The 19,507-nt window shown below is 43.2% G+C and overlaps 2 long non-coding RNA genes across 5 annotated transcripts in view; one reads left to right on the forward strand and one right to left on the reverse strand.

The window, feature by feature from the left end:
• LOC109285797 (uncharacterized) overlaps positions 1 to 19,507 on the forward strand; it is a 183,458-nt gene that overhangs the window by 93,377 nt on the left and 70,574 nt on the right. The window contains exon 6 of one of the 4 annotated variants that reach the window (XR_009462626.1): positions 3,199 to 3,444. The exons of the other annotated variants lie outside the window; for them this stretch is intronic. This is a non-coding gene — a long non-coding RNA (uncharacterized LOC109285797). Of the gene's footprint in view, positions 1 to 3,198; positions 3,445 to 19,507 lie in introns of those variants that run through there. 4 annotated transcript variants of the gene reach the window in all.
• LOC132250917 (uncharacterized) overlaps positions 1 to 19,507 on the reverse strand; it is a 31,557-nt gene that overhangs the window by 3,039 nt on the left and 9,011 nt on the right. Inside the window, exon 2 of the long non-coding RNA XR_009462627.1 lies at positions 878 to 982. This is a non-coding gene — a long non-coding RNA (uncharacterized LOC132250917). The remainder of the gene's footprint in view (positions 1 to 877; positions 983 to 19,507) is intronic.

Below are 19,507 nucleotides of genomic sequence, written 5' to 3' on the forward strand. Positions count from 1 at the left end.
TTGGGAAATAAGCATGAGGAACTGGCCCTTCTCCTATGTGAAAATTACTATGACCTTGTAGGGATAACGGAGACCTGGTGGGACTCTACCTATGATTGGTTGGTTGCTTTAGAGGGTTATAGTATAGGAGAGACCGTGTGGGGAAGAGGGGTGGGTGTATTGTTCTCTACATCAAGGATCAGTTCAACTCCCTGTAGATTGAGTTCTCTAACCAGGAAGGGCATCTTGAGACCCTCTGGGTCAAAATATGAGGAGAACATGGGGAGGGTGACGTACTTGTAGGAGTCTACTATAGACCTCCCCACCAAGAGGAAGAACTAGATCAGGAATTCAATAGAGAATTGGTTGAGGCTGCACGCTCCTGATGCATGATTGTCATGCAGGACTTCAACTTCTCTGACATCTCTTGGGATGAGCGCATGGCCAAATCTGACAGGTGGCATAACTTTCTTGCTTGCATTGATGCCACTACCTAATGCAGGAGGTCTGTGGACTAACTAGGGGAGAGGCATTATTTGATCTGGTCCTGGCCAAAGGGGAGGTCCTGGTGAGCGATGTGAGGATCGAGGGGAAGCTTGGTGACAGCAACCATGAATTGGTCACTTTCTTAATTCACTGAAGAGCAGGCAAGCCCCTCAGTAAAACAGAAATCCCCCTCCCCCCTAGAAAAGGGGGTACATAAGGAATAGTCATTTCTCAAAAACATAATCCTTGACGCACAGGGGAAAGCCATTCCATCTTGCAAGAAATGCAGCCAATGGGCAAGGAACCCCCCTTGGCTGAACGAGGAACTGTTGGACCTCATTAAACTCAAAAGAGAAGCCTACACCAGTTAGAAAACAAGAAGCATCACCAAAGTGGACTACTAAGCACTCACCAGCACCTGTAGAGAGCGGTCTAGAAAAGCCAAGGTAGAACTCGAGCTCAGGCTTGCTACAGGAATCAAGGACAACAAAAAGTCCTTCTTCAGATATGTGGGAAGCTGAAAAAAAGAACAAAGATAGCATTGGGCCCCTGCGAGATCCAACAGGACAACTGACATCTAACGCCCAAGAAAGGGCCAATCTCCTAAATGACTTTTTTACATCAGTTTTTCACCCTCCCAGGAAGATCTCACTGTCAGAAAGGACACAAACCATTCCAGGAGCGGGTGACGGGCCCAAAATTGATGTGGATCAGGCAAGGGAACACCTTGAAAAATGACATTCACAAATCCACAGGCCCAGATGGCATGCATCCAAGAGTCTTGATGGAGCTGGCAGACATCATTGATTCCCCCTTAGCAGAGATATTTGAAAACTTATGGCACTCAGATGAAGTCCTGGAAGACTGAAAAAGAGCCAACATGGTCCCTACCTTCAAGAAAGGGAGGAGGGATACCCAGGGAATTATAGACCAATCAATCTGATGTCCCTCCCTGGAAAAAATCTTGGAAAAAATTGTCAAGGGATCCATCAATACCAGTCTAACAGAAAGCAAGCATCTGAATGCCAGCCAACATGGTTTTGTGACTGGCAAGTCTTCCCTGACCAACCTCATCTCCTTCTATGACCAGATAACATGTACCCTGAACAAGAGAGATGATGTGGATGTCATATCTGGATTTCAAGAAAGCCTTTGCCCTAGTTCCCCATGATGTCCTCATGGTTCAGCTGGGGAAACTGTGGCCTTGATCATCTTACGGTCTGATGGCTAGGCAACTGGCTATGGGGTTGCACCCAAAGAGTACTAGTTGATGGGAGCAAATAAACATGGTTCAGAGTGACCAGTGGAGTTCCTCAGGGCTGGTACTCTTTAACATTTTCATTAACGATCTGGATTCGGGAGTTAGATGTGAACTGGCCAACTTCGTGGATGATATCAAATTATGGGGGAGGGCATCACACCGCAGGACAGGCTGGGGATACAAGCTGACTTGGACATGCTATCAAGGTTGGCCAACAAAAACCTGATGGCCTTCAATGTAGAGAAGTGTAAGGTGCTGCATCTTGGTAGGAAGAACCTTCAACACACTTACAGGCTTAGCAGTGCTATGTTCACTAGCACCACGACTGAAAAGGACTTGGGGTCTTGATTGACCACAAGATGAATATGAGTCACCAATGCAATGCTGTGGCTGGCAAAGCAAACCAAACTCTGGCGTACATCCACCAATGCATGTCAAGCAAAACCAAGGAAGTCATCCTCCCGCTTTACTTGGCCCTGGTGAGACTGCAGCTGGAGTACTGCATCCAGTATTGGGCCCCCCAGTTCAGGAGGGATGTGGAGAAGCTTGAGAGAGTCTGGAGAAGAGTCAGTCATATGATCCAAGGCCTGGAGGGCCGTACGAGGAGAGGCTGAGGGACTTGGGACTCTTCAGCCTGGAAAAGAGAAGGCTTGGGGGGTCTTGATGGCAGCCTACAATTATATAAGAGAAATGCATCAGGACCTGGGAGAACAGCTATTCACCAGAGCTTCCCAAGGGATAACAAGGTCTAACAACCATAAACTCTAGCTAGGAAGGCCAATTTAGACTAGACATAAGAAAAAAGTTCTTTATGGTGTGTGTGTCCAGGGTCTGGAACAAACTCCCCCCAGAGATGGTGCAAGCACCTACTCTGTACTCTTTCAAAAACCGTATGGATGTATTTTTTGTTGGGGTCACTTGATCCCAGCTGACTTCTGGGGTAGGGGGGGCTAGACTCAATTTCATGAGTCCCCTTCCAACCCCTAATGTCTATGAAATCTATTAAAAATAGCAGCTGCCAATCCTGGATGCCTGGCACTACCACCACTACTAGTGGCCCAGCTGTTGCCACTGCCCTATGCACCATTGCTTTTGCCCAGGGTGTAAAACTGCCAGTTGCACCTCTGCCTATGACGTTTTACAAAAAAAACCCCATAACCCAGTAGCCCATTCTGTAATCCACAGGTTGTGTGGAGTTGGTCTCTGGCAAGTAGGGTGCACATTGCCCTGCAAGTGGGGGTTGTAGTGAAAGAAGGAGGGGCATGGCTCTAGCTTCTGCATTCCTGTAATTTCTAGCTAACAAATGGCCCTGTATGTAGCCATAACCAGGCAGAAAAAATAAGGACAGACTGAGGGCTGCTCTAATTTATGCCTAGGTTGGGGCCCCATAGAATGAGTCCCAAGATAACAAGGAGAAATCATCAGCAGGACTGTATATACATGAAATTAAACATGCATATAATTATTTATAGGATGAAGGCTATAAGATTTATCAGAAGAAGCACTTTGAGGCAAATGCTGTTAGCACAAGGAAGGACCTGCCTAAGCATCATAATTCTGCTGCTAACGCTGAATGTCACTGGAGTTGTGTCTATGAATTGCAGTAAATGGTGTGTACATGTTTATTTTCAGAGAACCTCATTATATTTGGTATGTAGGAAGCACCTTTTCCTTATATAAGCTTTTCATTCACAAAATTAAATATGGCTTTTCCCTAATTATATGGTAACTACCTCTTTTGTTAAGTCACGTGTCATTACAATTAATTTTGCCTTTCACATTTTTGACAATACAAAAGAAAGCATAACACAGAGAGATCTAACTGTGATAGGTTGTTTCCATTTTAAATTTTTTTAGGCAGATGCTACAGTTTCTACATTTTGGAAAATGTAGAAACTACACAAATAATCTTTTCCATCTGTTTAAAGATAAGCAATATTAGCATGTGTATGTGTGTGGACCAATCCTTTTCCCCCAAAGCAGTTATTGCATTAAAATGGTCTGTTTCCACTTTTAGTTAATAGCAATGAGGCTGTCTAGTTGCAATGAACCTTGCTCAACATGTTACAGTTCCCTTCAACCATTTTAGTTGCTGCCACTTGTGCAGATCAAAACTGTCACCTGCAAAGTCAGGTGTTAATTTGGGACTCCATCACATGCGTCATTTAGATTTGAAAAGAGACCTCATTTTGCCTAAGATTCAGGAGACTGAAGAGGAGTTCTTATACAGAGTGCTACAAACAATCCTGTGAGCAGTGACTCAAGAATGCTTAGACAAATAATATTACCTGGCTCTTATTACTCCAAAGGTTTTTCTACTGTGTCTCTTTTGATACAAATGCCTTGCAAATAACCCACTGAGCCTTAGAAGAAAAAAAATCATTAAAGAGGGATTTATAAAAATAATTTCTTGAATTGGAATGTACTGAGCTGAGGAAAACCTCCATCTCAATGCCCTATAATGCATTAAATCAACAGCATCATCCTAAACAGTCTCTTAGAAGTGTCCCCCCTCTTCTCTTGAACCATAGCAGCCTCACTCCAGAGGCATAACTTTACATTTTGGCACCCAGGGCAGCATGAGGGGAGAGTGCTTACCTCCTCGTGCAGGTTGCAGCGGTGGCAGCGTGGGCTCCTGCTGCCCCAGTGCAAAGTCTCCCAACACAGCCGCAGGGTCAGCACAGGCTCCCTGGGACCCCTTCTGAATAGGCTGGTGCACCACTTGCTCCCCACCCCAAGTTACACAACTGCATCACTCTCAATTGTCTTTCTTCTTGTCTTGTCATTTCTGTCTTTACAAATGGCTGTCCAGTTACTTTGGTTGCATTTTTCTATGCATTCTGTGCATACATGAATGGGTGTCCAAGGCAGTGAAGAATCACTCCCTCAGTCTCTGCAGCTGCTGGTGTAGCCAGGGTAATCTACTGCTACTTCAGGAAAATAGAAATTCAAGTCCTAAATTTTAGTTTAAATTGTATATTGCGTTAGAAGGTAAAAAGCAAAAATGGAGTTACTTGACAGACAAGTATTTGGATACTTCCATGGAGGTTGATTTGGCCAAGAGACTGATAACACAAATAGACATCTTTGTATTATATAATGGCAATTTGGTGCCTTGGAGGGGTTCTTTAGAAATCAGAACATGGGCCTGTTCTGAATCCACCATTGCTAATAATAGATTTGATTCAGGAGGGTGGTTTTTATGCTGTGTCTGAAAGATCACTGCAAACAAGAGGTGTGTAGTTAATTGATTTTCTTTTTCATGGCTTAAGGACTGAACCAAAAATACAAAATGGACTCTTTTTTCCCTGAAGGAAAAAAAAAATTCAGGTCAATCAGAAATTTTGTTCAACCTGAAATGAAATATTTTTGAGAATTTTTAGAATTTTAGGATAGCATTTTTCAAATTTAGAATTTGAGATTTTTTTTGTTAATGAAGTAAATTTAACAATGAAATCTACTTCAAGATGAAAAATTGAGATGTTGAAATGAAATACATTGTCTTTTGGTAGCATTGAAGTAATGTTGTATCCATGATGGTCCAGGAAATATGCAAGAGGTAAGAGCTTTTGTGGGTGATATCTTTTTATTGGACCAACTGCATGGTTTGGATAGATTTAGACAACCTTTTGGATATTACAGTATCCTTGAATGAGACCCAAGGAAGGTTACTGTGATACCCAAAATCTTGTCTAAATCTATCCCAGCCACACAGTTGGACCAATCACAGATATCACCCATAAAAACTCTTATTTCTCACATATTACTTGGTTTATGAGTTTTGTACTGTTTGCCTTGTTTTTGGCTAAAACAATTCAATAGATTTGTGAAGTCTCTCTGTTGACACAAATCTGTTTATTGTCTTTTTGCCAAAATACATTGCTCATCTTACTGAGAATTAATTTTTAAATATATGTAAAATCCTCCTTCCAGGTCATCAATAATGGCCTTCTAAAATGTTGGTCCCAGCTATTCAGTAAGTTCAGGTTGGGGGATCAAATATGGAGAGTAGAATCTTATGCTAATTAGAGATGATTTGAATCCCATTTCTTACCAAACACATCCAAGTGCATCCTGTTAATAACTTGAGATTTAATGGCTTGTAAATAATTATGCCTGATGTGAAAGTAAGTATTACTGTGAATGATCATTGGGTACATCAACAGCTCTTGCCTCCTCTTGAAAGGCAATAATGTTTAAAGGCAAACCTTTCATTAAAAAGCAACATTAATTCAGAAATAAACATCTTTATTCCTCTAAGTCACAGGACAGGAATACTAATACATACATGCATCCAGCAAAAGATTTCTGAGTGAAGCATGCTTGTAATAAATTGGCATTGGTGTAGCCACTGTATTATTTTTTTTAAATATTCTCACCCCTCCCCAGTTACATAGTGTTTCACATTAGAAAGTGTCTGAATGACACTGTGCAACAAGGATTTGCATTTGTTCTTTGCAAAGAACTCCAACTGATTACTTCCAGTACAGATCAGAGAAGAGAAATTTGGCTTTTATAGGGTATAAATAAAGTGAAGCCAGTGTCTGGATAAAATATGGCAGCTAAAGAGCCCTAACAAACTCCATTTCAGCCAATGGAAAGGTTTTCAGTCAGTCAGTGTGTGTATCTAAAATCCACCCCTGTCCCTTGCCTATATGCACTATCTGGCATGGCACCCCCTTACATCAGGAGGAAAGTCACGGTTGACATTGACTGGCAGGTACAAGAGTCAGACAACTGCAACCCATTATATAGACATCAACCAGTGCACCGTCATCTGTCATCGAGAAATAGTTTTTTGTCCTCTACCATACCATTGATCATATCACAAGAATCAGCCAGAATTACCCTTTGGAAAAAAGAATGAGAGAAATTGGGTGACAAAACTGGTTAATGGAGCCAGAGAGGAATTACCCCTGGTGAGGAGTTAGCATCTGGCTTCAATTTACAAATGGCACAGATGGTGGACCCTGAACAGACTGAGAGTGGGTCTTGGAAGATGCAACTTTCTCATGAAATCATGAGGCCTTTATGCAACTGATCAATGTGTTTGTCAGGAGAAGGAAACCATGAATCAGCTCCTGAGATGCGCTGTAGCACCACAATGCACTCCACAAGATTTGGCAACACTAACACCAGAAGCAGTGGTCTCTGCAGAATACTGGCAGCAGGGCATATAGAAAGGTCGGACTGGAGACACGACAAAGAAGAAGTGGATGATGATGATGTGCAGGAGTACTTTAGGTCTGGTAGCAGTAGAAAATAATTTGATAGGAAACAAAAAAATACCCTATCCAAAAGAAACGAAATTTTGGGCACATCTACATGTTCATTAATGAACTTGAGGTAATGCACATTAAATCTAGAACCTCGACTGTGAGGTACTTGCAAAATGTGCATTAGCCAATTTTAATGTGCATTAGCTAAAGAGCACAGGTTTTTTTTTTGTGATACAGGTATCTGGCACTTGTCTTGGATGGTAGGAATGTAAATACATCCTATTGCCTATCATCCATTAAAGCATACCTCAATCATCCCTTAAAGCAGGTGTTTGCAGGCTTTTTAGGTTGTGGGTCAAAATGACCCAGCTCAGAGAAGAGTAGCCAGGTACTAGGATCCAGCTGCCATCACTGCTTTTCCCCATAGTGGTATGTGAAAGTGCTTGTTATGACTGTTTTCCCCCAACCAATGAATACTACTAATGCCTTTGGATTAGATCAAGTGGCTCCATGGGCTGGATCCAGTCTGTGGGCTGTAGGTTGCCAACTCCTTCTTTAAAGCAAACATGATCAGCTATAAGCTGTTGTTCTCCTTAGTTACTAAAGGTGCCATTTCCCTTTGAGCAATTTCCAAATAACTACTATATACTTTGTGGTAACTGGTGCAAAGGATAGTTCTCCAATCTGAGGAGGGCTTGGTATGTTGATTAAGAATGCCATACTCCAGCCTGCTCTGCGCACACTAGTTCCAAACTCAAAGCAATATAAGTGAGAAGCAGAACTAAGGCAGACTAGGCACAGAACTATATGAATGTGGCTGTAATAGTAACTGAGAGCCAAGCTAACTCAATGAAATATAGTTTGGGTATCTTTGTACTGCACTGCTTTGTGTTGTGGAGACATCCTTTAAGTGGGTTAGCTGACTTAGTCTGAAACTTTGGTGTAGACAAAGGCCTACACAAGGATCATTAACAAGTAGACCAGTCTATTGGCTTCATGGCTAATCAAATCTTTTACAAAGAAGTCTAAATTTGAATTATTTAAAAGCACCAAAGAGTTGTAAGAAAGTACAGAAAAGAACAAGGTGACTTTAATTCCTTTAGACACCCTCCTGTTAGTTGCTTTCAATCAATTCTGACCACCAAGCATGTAACAGACTCTACCTTAGCTTTTGTCTGCTTTACCCATTAAAATTGTAGACTTCAATCTGTAGACAAGGCCTTAGGTATTCTTGCAGTCAGAGTGACTATGACATATTTAAAGGAAATGTGTAAGAGGGGAGGTTCTTTATGTGCTTCTTAGATGTAACAAATGCTAAGCACAGATAGTCAAAAAGCCCAAGGCTGAATTGATTCAGTCTTTGAAGGTTAGTCTAAGCTGCAAGGATTGAACCATTAAGCAGACTAAACCAATGAATAGACATTCACTTTTGATTCAGGAAATGCAGCCACATGCCCGCAGTGGCTCAAGCCAGAAGCCAGGGGGCACTAGAATGTGGCTCTCTGGCAGAAAGTCAGCATTGGCTGTGTGTTCGCTTCCTCTTCCTGTTGCCCCTGAGGTCTCTGGGATTTGCAGTCCACAATCACAACAGCAGCACTCTGCAGCATTGTTCATCGTTTCCTCTTTCTGTTTCCAGGTGATTCTGGGATTTGTAGTCCACAGTTGCAACCAGCACTAAGTAAGCAAGGCAGGGCAGGGCAGAACCATACCCGGGCAAAGGTGAGTTTAACCCTCCTCCCTGGCCCCAAACTCCAGGAGGAGTTTGTCTGGTGGGGAGCAATGAGCCAGCCAGTGAGGTCAGTGTGCCAGCCCTCACTGCTCCAGCTAGGAATTAGAGGATCAGGGTCAGCCCTTCTCTCTGGAACAGACAGCCCAGCCCAGCCCAGCCCAGGGCTGCAAAATGCTGGGATGCTGGGGGACTCTGATTTAACTTCTACCAGGAAGAGGTCCGGGACAGAAGTTTCATAAACTGGTTTGACCCAAATCAGTTAAGTCTGATACTACATCCAACCAGGTTTATCTTAAACCAGTTTCAGCCATTTTGAAACTGGTTTATGTGTACTGAACTTCTGTTCTGTTACAGGTTTAAACCAGTTTCTGATCACTTAAATCAGTTTGTGTGTAACTTCTGTCTGTAGCCAAAGTGACTGGGACTCACCAGCTCAGTCTAAATAACAGTGAGGCACAATTTATCAATAGGTGCTTAAAATTATTTTAGTTAAATTGATTTAAACTCTATATGGACAATTTTCCATCAGATTTTAACAAGGCTTGTATAGTTGTTAGTTTCTCAGCTCCCTAAGTTAAATTGATAGAAACCAAATGCCCATGCAAAGTTTTTTCCAGCAGTTTGAATAATTTGAGATAAATGCAATGTAGTTTAAACTATGCAAAATTTGGACGAAACCAGTTCTCAGTAAAACTAACTTTAGAAAGCAAGGCTAAGGGCATGTATATGGGTATAAGATTCTTGCTGGAAGAGACAGAGTAAGATGAATAGCACCAACTTGAGTTCCTGGAAGACAAGCACTTCTGAATCTGAACTGCTGCCTTTGTGTACAGGATTTATTAATGAGGTCTCTGTTTGGAGGGGTTTGGAGTAAAGTTATAAATATGTCTTCTACATGTATGTAAATCTTTAACATTTTCCTTTTGATGCTTACTGCCATAATGCTGTGAAGTCACCATGAAAGAGACCTGTGTCCACACTTCCTTTTTGATCTTTTCTTTTCTCCTTCCCTTCTTGGAGGAATGAAAAAAAAATATTGCTCTCCAAAGAAAAGCTTCATCTTCTTTTTAAACAAGGGAGGAGCATCAAAGAAGTCTGGGTGAGCATCAGAACTGATTTACCCTGTCCCATGTTTACCCTCTGTGTGGACTCATACTAACAGAAGTATGAAACAGGGAGATCAGAAAAGGCTTCAGGACTAGGAATATGTGATAAAGAGGCTGTGCACTCAAGGCAGATGATTTTCAGTATAAAATGAACTGCCTGCCCATGTCTCTCCTATTTCTGTCAGGTAAAGAAGATACGTCCTTGGTAGAATACATTTTCCTTTTTCTGGAAAGGGCTTTTGTGATAAAGCAACTGGTTTAGAGGTAGTCCCAGCTGCTTCTGCTTCTAAATTGCATTCGTTGTTGCTCTCTAGTGGTAGGACATTGTAAACGTAACCAATGCATGATACAGAAGTGACACCATCTGGGTAGAACAAATAGACAAAAGAGGTAATATGTACAATATCTGCCAAATTTCTTCTTGATCCACACTGTGGATAACTGAAGGGGATTCAGCATGGATTACAAATGCACACGCAGACAGAGAGAAAGATATCTATTCATATATATGCAGTGAAACACAAATAAGATATACCAATTAAAGGCCTAAATCTGAAGAAGTCTTACACATGTGCTTCATGATGGACACTGAATATAGTCCTGTTAACTTTTGCAGCTGTTTAGAATGTGTAGTGTTAAGTATGTATGTAAATCTGTAAAATGGGACCAAAGTTTGGAAATGCAATTATATATGTGTAAGGCACTGCTTTTTTAAATTAATAATAATAAGACCGGTAATAGTTAAAGGCAAATTTATTATCACCATGTATGATGGCCTTTGATTCCTTTTCTGCACTATATGAAACTTAGGCAATGACAATAGATCGAGTACATTTCTTTATAGCTTCCGAATTGTTCTCCTGCGTAGTTCAGGTAAATGTACAAGATACATTCACTTGTAATATTTAGGCTTATTCCAAGTGCTGAAGGAAAATACACTTGTGAGACAAATTATCTCAAGAGAAATATGTTTTTAAAAGAAAGATGGGAGTCCTTTTTTGTGTGACATGTAAAAGTTGTTTTTACAACCTCATTACATTTGGGGCTTACATTTACTTATCAGTGGTTACATCTACATGTTCATTAACACACTGTAGTTACTGTGCATTAAGCTTAGTATCTGTAATAACAGGAACTAACTCAGTAACCAGTGCTACTGTGCAGTAGCATTGGCACATACCTTTTAAGTGGCACTAATGTGCAGTAAACTAATTCTACTGCTCATTAGCATATTACCATGGCTTTTACCATGACACGCTAATGCAAATTAGAATTAGTCTACTGAATATTTAGCATCTCATGTAGACACTCCCACTGTGTCTTAATAAATTGCTGCCATGGATGTGCTCCAGCCTTTATTATTTTTGCTATTTTGCACCTAGCTCTTTCTATGGGGTTTTTGCTTTTCTATGCCTATAGATCTCATTTTGCATTCTAGTACCAACAATTTTCCCCGCAGTGCTTCAATCTTTTGTTATATACCCTTACTCATATGAAGAAAAAACTGCAAGCTTTTCTGACTGCTTTTCTGTGGAAAGTTAATCTAAGACAAGGGTCAGCAATGTTTTTGAGGAGAGTGCCAAAAACATGACCTCAACTTGCCACAACCTCAGCTTGTAAGATGTTGGTGTGCCAGGGGCGGATAGCAGAGGAGCTGCATGGGGTCACATCCTTGTTGTGGCAGTGCAGCCCTGGCTCCTTCCTTGCCATCCACCTGGAGCTGCTTGTGCCAAGCAAAATGCCTTTATGTGCCATGTTCTGGCACACGTGCTGGGGGTTGACCACCCCAATCTAAGAAGTTATGTTGACTGGAGTGAAGCAAATGCTTCATGTTTAAAAATTAAGGTTCTTCAAATGACCAGTTTAAGCAACTCTCCACCAACTGTGGAAACCATTAACTGAAAAGCAGGATCCTCCAGTCATTTCACTGTCCCACCAATTTGTTTAACCTAGACTAAGCTTCAAACAGTATCTTGATTCCACTCTACAATTTCAGCCTGGCAATTAAACAGTAGTTGGATGGAGCAAATGAACAATAATTCTAGTAATAATTCTATCTGTAGGGATCACTTGGGATTTACTAGTTCTGTGAAGGGCTTCACAAATGCACTGAATGATAAGTAATAATGAAAAAACCAGCACCTCAGATGCTCCATCCAGGATAGATCTCAGCTAAGAGTATCATTACTTGAAATATACCCAAAAGTAATGTATAGTTTTACTCTAGTTGTAAGGCTACCAGCTTCCATAAATTGATGTCAATGGCTAAAGAAGAACACTGCACCACTGCACCTGCTAACCGCACCTTGTCGTGCATCTACAGATGCATCACAAGCAGGTCCAGGGAGGTGATCCTTCCCCTCTAGGTGGCACTGGTCAGGCCACATTTGGAGTACTGCATCCAGTTCTGGGTGCCGCACTTCAAGAGGGATGTGGCTAACCTTCAGAGGGTCCAGGGGAGGGCCACTTGCATGGTCAGGGGGCAGCAGGTCAGGCCCTACGAAGATAGATTAAAGGGCCTGAATCTATTCAGCCTCTACAAGAGAAGACTGAGAAGGGATTTGGTGGTCATCTATAAACTCACCGGGGGGGCCAGCGGAAAATAGGTGAGACTCTTTTCCCCTGGGATAACAAGGAATAATGGCCACAAATTGATTGAGAGTAGGTTCAGACTTGATATCAAGAGGCATTACTTTATGGTTAGGGATGCCAGGCTCTGGAAAGGGCTCCCAAGGGAGGTGGTGCTCTCCCCTACTTTGGGGGCCTTCAAAAGGAGGTTGGATAGATAGCTAGCTGGGGTATTATGATACCAGCACTCGTTCCTGCCCAGGGCAGGGGGTCGGATTTGATGATCTGCTCAGGTCCCTTCCAACCCTAGAAACTATGAAACTGGGTGCATCTACACGAGATGCTATGACGAGACCTTAAGTTGTCATAGCAATGAGCTATGTTGATGTAGCTTGTCACTATGCTGATGTAGCATTGGTGGGCACTAACAGTGATGCTGCCATTACTGCTCAGTAGCAATATGCTACTGTGCAGTAGGGTCAGAAACAACCTGTGTGCCGCTGGGACTGCATAGTTCCAGTGGTTACTGGGTAGTCATTTAGTACTTGCCTTAGTACTAAAGCATTAAATGACTGCGCAGTTGGCACTGCACAGTGGGGTGCACATGTAGACGTGGCCATTGCGATCAATAGTTTCATAGTGATTTAATTTCTGTATGGAAAGCTGTTTTCAATCCATTATTCAAAAATCATCCTTTGGATGTGTACGTGGACATGGACACAAGCGTGCGTGCACACACACACACACACACACACACACACACACACACACCATTCTGTCATAAGCTTTATAAGCTTTAAGGTAAGGACCAGCAGTGTTGAAGAGTCCTATGCTTTCAATTGGAATTTTCCAGCTTTCAGCATTTAATCCTTTCTCTTTTAAAACAATTTGAACTAGATTAATAACTAGATATGTCCTTTGTGGTGAAACTTGCATTTAGCCATAATTTAGCCTCATATTTGAAGTATTGTGCAAAAGCTTAGGGCAAGCATGTTGGGAAGAAGTTTTGTAGAAAATTTGTTTTAACTATATCTTATAGAAATTGTTTATACATTCATGAATAGTTTGCAAAACATTTAATTTGATACATAATTACAGTACTACAGATACATCACATGTTACCTGATGGATAAACAAAGCAAAGGGCAATAACGCTTCAGACTAAAGATTCTTTGTTCCATATTTTGTTGCAAGTTGCATGGCATTAAATCTAAAAGCCAGTTCCCATGCGTGTTCATTGCCCCATAAAATAGAAAATAAGACTAAAATGCTGAAAGATCTCAGCATGATGTTTTCTCCAGATCAGTGAGCTGGGTCAGAGTGAAAATCTTATATGATTAATGCTAATTATCTGATACAGTATAGCACAGAAACAAGGGAGACAGGATCTTCTACAGAGACAAAAGAGGCAGATATTCATTCTTGCCTTAAAAAAAAATAATTGGAAAAATGTACAAGGGAGACCAAATGAGTTACTGATCAGAACTGGGAAAACCTGTAAATAGAATTAGATGATAGTGGTTTTGTCTGCTTGTTTAGGAGCAGTGATCAGTCTATTCAGGGAGAGCTGAAAAATCAGGCTAGAACAGGATCAAAAAGCAAGCCAAAAGGGGGCTAAAAAAACCCTATCCTTAAATTGCGAAGATAGGGGGGAAGGGGAAAAAAAGAAAAAAAAGCTTTTAAAAAAAGAGAAAATGAGAGAGAGAGAGAAGGAAATTGAATATGGAGTTGGAAATGAAGCTGTGTCATATTGAAAGAGATTCCTCTGTTACGTAGCTTCTTATACTCTCTTTCAGGAGAAAATGTCATAGCAGGAAACACAGTTATTTAAAATGAACTACCCCCTACATACCTATTCCCACATCAAGGCAGCTAGACTTTTGGGAGTGGAACCCAAGAATAATGTGGATGTGGGAGATCCAAGAATATACCTCCTGAATCTAAGCAGATCATAGGAAAAGTAACTGTGTATCCTAGATCATTCAGGGCAGGCCCAAATTTCAGGACAGTCTCCTGCCCCAAAGGATTTCCTGAAATGGGACTTTTGTCCTGAATTTGAAAAATTTGTGCCAGTTTAGCACTAGACAAAATCTTACAACATCTGCTGAGAGGATGCCGCATGTTGCTGCCCTGGTGTCATTTTACTGCTTCTGGGTGGGGAGGGAGCCACTGGCAATCTCTTGCCTCCTGAGCAGGAAGCAATAGAGGTGAATTCATGCTGTGTCATGCCTGGGCTATTTAGACTTTCCATCTCAGCAGAGCTAATTTGCCTGAGCCGTGTGATCACACCTACACTAATTATATCCCCTGAGGGGCTGAGTTAATTTGTTTGTGTGTAGTAGTACAGTAAGGTAACTGTATTAATTATAACCAAAAGTGGTGTTCTGGTTCCAGAAAGCTATGGAGTGTCCAAGATTGTTTGATTTTGCTCCCTGATAACTTGGTTCCTTTCACTTAGGGTGCTGACAGACATGCAGCTCCTCACTTCACAGAAAGCACCATGAGTTAGAGCAACACCCCTAATCCAACAGACATTCACTGTTGGGTCAGGAGCGAGGGATCAAGCTGCACTTTGGAGCGGATCCAGCAGAAGAGCTGCATGCCTACAGCCTCTCTTCCCTAGCCCCGCACCCACTTCCAGCTCCGGTGCGGTCTGTAGGACTGAAGCAAGGATGCGGGAGGGAGTTGCTGGCTGGGGTTTTCCCAGCCGGAGTTGGAGAGGGAAGGGGCTGTGGGGGTGGGGCACAGGGAGCTCAAGACAGGGTCTCCAGCCCCCTTCTGCCCCTCCAGTTCAGGTTTGGCAAATCCCAGCCCACAGCTCCCTCCCCCTCCCTTCTCCCCTTTCTTTTCCCGCAGACAGCACCAGGGACAGGGACATCAGCCCAGTCTCGATCACATGCAGGGATTGACAAAAGGTACCTAAGGCACTTTGCTTTGGAGTGCCTTCATCTGATCCCTCATTAGATGAAAGTTAATTTGTCTCAGGATTGGACACTTTTAAAGTGCTCTGCAGCTGTGCAAGTGTGTTATGGCATGGCTGTAGAGCACTTTCAGGGAGCCGGTCATGTGACATGTCACTTCTGTCAGTGCTTTTATGGACTCTGATCCTCCTTACTCTTGGCCTAGATATGGTAGCATAGCAGGACCAGTGCCTGTAATGTCATTGGCCGCTGGCCCATGTCTAGGATTGGCAACTGAAGCACCCAAAAAAATCAAGCATCAGGCTTCCAAAATCAGGCTTTTAAAGGTTAAAATTATCTTGGGTTCTCCTTATTTACCTTCCTGTTTTTGTGCCTTTGGATCATGCTTTCAAGATTTTGTTCACCACGAGATCTAGAGCCATTTCTGTTCCAGATGAAAGCCATGTGGTAATGTGATTACTGAAGCTGGGGCTTTGGCTTTAATGAAAGCAACAAATGCTCCAAGATTTGGGATAAAAATTACACTTTAAAACACTGCATCTTCATGTCCCCTTTAAGCTGGAACCAAGTGAAAGGAGGGAGTAATTTTAGACTAGCACTGTTGTAGAGTATATTTTAGCACAGCTCTTGGTGACAGCATGCATACAGCTTAGAATGGATTCTGTATAGGGCATCCCATCTTTCTAGTGCCATCCTCACCCTCTATCTTTTAATACAATTATTTGGATATATGAATCTCTTCAGGAGACTAGGAAAGGTGGATGTGAGAGTGGGCAAGATACTTCTACTCTGGTTCATTGCTGTGGTGCTCACAGTGATTGTTTTCCCTTCTGTGCTGCTTGACAGTTTTCTTGAAAGCCACATCATCTGGGAAATACATGAGGTTAACTGATACCATGAGCTGAATATGGATGGGCTGAAGAAAAGAAATTCCTAGTTCTGCATGTATAATCTACCTGTGATTTCTGCATTCTGGACAGCAGATGGTGCTAGTTTGCTGGCTATTCACCCTTAAGAAGAGTTTATAGAAACTGAGCAAAAGCAGTGAAAGCCATAAGCACAGGTATTGAAAGGGTAGATTTTTCAAATGAAAGACAAGCCAAAAGAGGCTGCTGCCATTGCGTCCAGCAGCCATTTTCCCTGTAGCAACATAGAGGCCTTTTTCTCACATAGTCCTCAGTCTATAAAAAATTCCTCCAGGATTGTGTACCATAATAAATTCTGGCTTGCTGCATTTCTATACCTTTGATTCCCTTTCCTTTCAGGCTTATCTAGTTTTCATTTCTGTTATACTTCATGGGTTTATGTATTTAACTTTTTATTAATTCATACTGACTTTCAACTGACTTTTTTCCTAGAAAATTAAAATCTAGCATTTAACACTGAAAGTAAAGAAAGGACAGGCTTGTGGTTTCTGTAAGGAGATAGAAAACTGAATATGAAAAACATTATTAATACCAGTGTTTAACGCATGGCTTCACAAGGAATACACAAATGAAAAGAGGCTCACAAATAGAATCATAGAAAATTAGGGTTGGAAGGGTCCTGAGGAGGTCATCTAGGCCACCCCCCTGCTCAAAGCAGGACCGTCCCCAAATATATCATTGCACCCAAGGCTTTATCTAGCTGGGTCTTAAGAACCTCTAAGGATTCCACCACCTCTCTGGGCAACCTGTTCAAGTGGTTTACTACCTTCCTAGTGAGAGAGTTTCATAGCTGGTAGGGTCGGAAGGGACTGAGCAGATCATCAAGTCCGACCCCCTGCCATGGCAGGAAAGAGTACTGGGGTTAAATGACCCCGGCCAGGTGTTCATCCAGCCTCCTTTTAAAGACCCCCAGGGTAGGAGCCAGCACCACTTCTCTTGGAAGTTGGTTCCAGATCCTAGCCACCCTGACAGTGAAGTAGCGCCTCCTGATGTCTAGTCTGAATCTACCCTCTGCCAGCTTGTGACCATTATTTCTAGTCACTCCTGGTAGTGCTCAGGGGAATAGGGACTCCCCCAATGCCTGCTGGTCCCCTCTGACTAGTTTGTAACAGGCCACTAGATCCCCCCTCAGCCTTCTCTTGTGGAGGCTGAACAGGTTCAGGTCCCTTAGCCTCTCCTCATACGGCCTGCCCTGCTGGCCCCTGATCATGCGAATGGCCCTCCTCTGGACCCGCTCCAAGTTGTCCACATCCCTCCTGAAGTGTGGCACCCAGCACTGGATGCAGTACTCCAACTGTGGCCTGACCAGTGCCGCATAGAGGGGGAGGATCACCTCCTTGGACCTGCTCAAGATGCATCTGGGGATTCATGACAAGGTGTGGTTGGCCTTCCTGACCGTGTCCCCACACTGTTGGCCCATGTTCATTTTGGCATCAATAATGACTCCAAGATCCTTTTCTGCCTCTGCACTGATGAGAAGGGAGTTCCCCAGCCTGCAGGTATGCTGCCGGTTCTTCCTCCCCATGTAAGGAGTGACCTAGAAACCACTACTCAAAGACTAAGCAGAAGAGAATGTTATGTGACAAATTCCCATCTGCAATGATAAGGAGGAGACAGTCCTAGATAAAGGGGGCTTGAAAACAAAAGCAGAAGCAGGGTACTGGGTTAAAGGGCTCATTAAAATACTAAAAATCACGCCCCTAGGTGGGGAAGTAGTATGCTAATGAAACACACATGTATGTAAATGAGATACATGGCTAAAACACAGGTATAGAGACATGCTCAGTAAAGAACTTCTTGCGTCACTCACTTATAACCAGTCAGCAAACAAGCATGCTTATGAAGGTTAAAAAACTCCTGTATAAAAGATGCTTAGAAATAGTAATCTGGTGTGCTTGTTATGTTAAATTATTCCGCTCGCACCTTTTATTGCTAGCAATAAACCTTCTTTGTACTTTCACCCCTGGTATCTTTATTGGCCTTTGCATACTGGGCACGATCCCAGACTTGAGCTGGGGCACAACACCCAGGTGCAGCACCTTGCACTTGTCAGTGTTGAAACCCATCCTGTTCTCATCCGCCCACACCTGTAACCTGTCTAGGTCCAATTGGTAAAGTTGTTACTGATATCTCACTTACACGTGTTTTACTGCAGCTTGAGACCATTGCTCCTTGTTCTGTCATCTGCCACCTCTGAGATCAGTTTAGCTCCATCCTCTTTGGAACCACCTTTCAGGTGTTTGGGGTCCGGCTCTGGTGAGAGACGCATGGGCAGAAGCCTGTTGTGCCCCCATGAGCCCAGGACTCCCAGAGGTTCCCAGCAGACAGGTGGCAGACCCCAACCTTGACCCCCAGCACAGCTGGGAGGTAAGTGGGACCCATGGTGGGTGGGAATTAGACAACTGCAGGAAGCAGCTGAGAGGAGCCAAGGAGGGTTATGGTGCAGAGGCTGCGTGCCATCAGGGGTGGCAAAGAGGTGATTGACTCCTACTGCCAGGCTCTTTACCTGAAGAAAAAAAGAGGGAAGAGCTAGGTTGCCTGCCAGGACAAGGGTGGACAAGAGGAGCTCCCATACTGTCCAGCCAGGGGTTTGGACAAAGGTTGTCTCCAGCCCCAAGGCTTGCTGCACGAGGGTCACCTCCCTCCTGGACCTCCGCAACAGGTACAAAACCCTAGCAGCACCAGTAGAGCCAGCAAAGCTGCCAGCTCCTGCACATGAGGAAGAAATGCACCCAGATACCATCCCTAAGAAGAAATGCAGAGTGGTCATCGTGGGAGACTCCCTCTTGAGGGGGACAAAGGGAGCAATCTGTCACCCTTAACCCATGAGGTCTGCTGCCTCCCAGGGGCCCGTGTCCAGGATGTAGCTGAGAGGATCCCAAAACTTATCTGGCTCTCCCAGCACTACCTCATGCTCCTTATCTATGTGGGCACAAATGACACAGGTTAGAGCAATCCCAGCTGGTTTATGTATGATTGCAGGACTCCAGGAGTGAGGCTCAGGGGGTTGGGGGTGCAGGTGATTTTCTCCTCGATCCTTCCAGTTATGGGTCACCGGCTGAGGAAGGAGAGGTGAATTGAAGTAGTGAACTCAAGACAGCGGCGTTGGTGCCATTGTGAAGGCTTTCCCTTCTACGACCACAGTCCACATTTCAGAGAGAGGCTGCAGTCTGTTGGGAAGTGATGGACTCTACCTCACTCCATTGGGGAAGAAGCTCTTCTCAGCCAGAATGGCTGACCTGCTTGACTGGGCTTTAAATTAAGTTCATTGGGAGATGGGTGGATAACCACCAGTGCAAACCCACCAAGCAT

The sequence above is a fragment of the Alligator mississippiensis genome, chromosome 5, assembly GCF_030867095.1.
Source record: "Alligator mississippiensis isolate rAllMis1 chromosome 5, rAllMis1, whole genome shotgun sequence".
NCBI lineage: Eukaryota > Metazoa > Chordata > Crocodylia > Alligatoridae > Alligator > Alligator mississippiensis.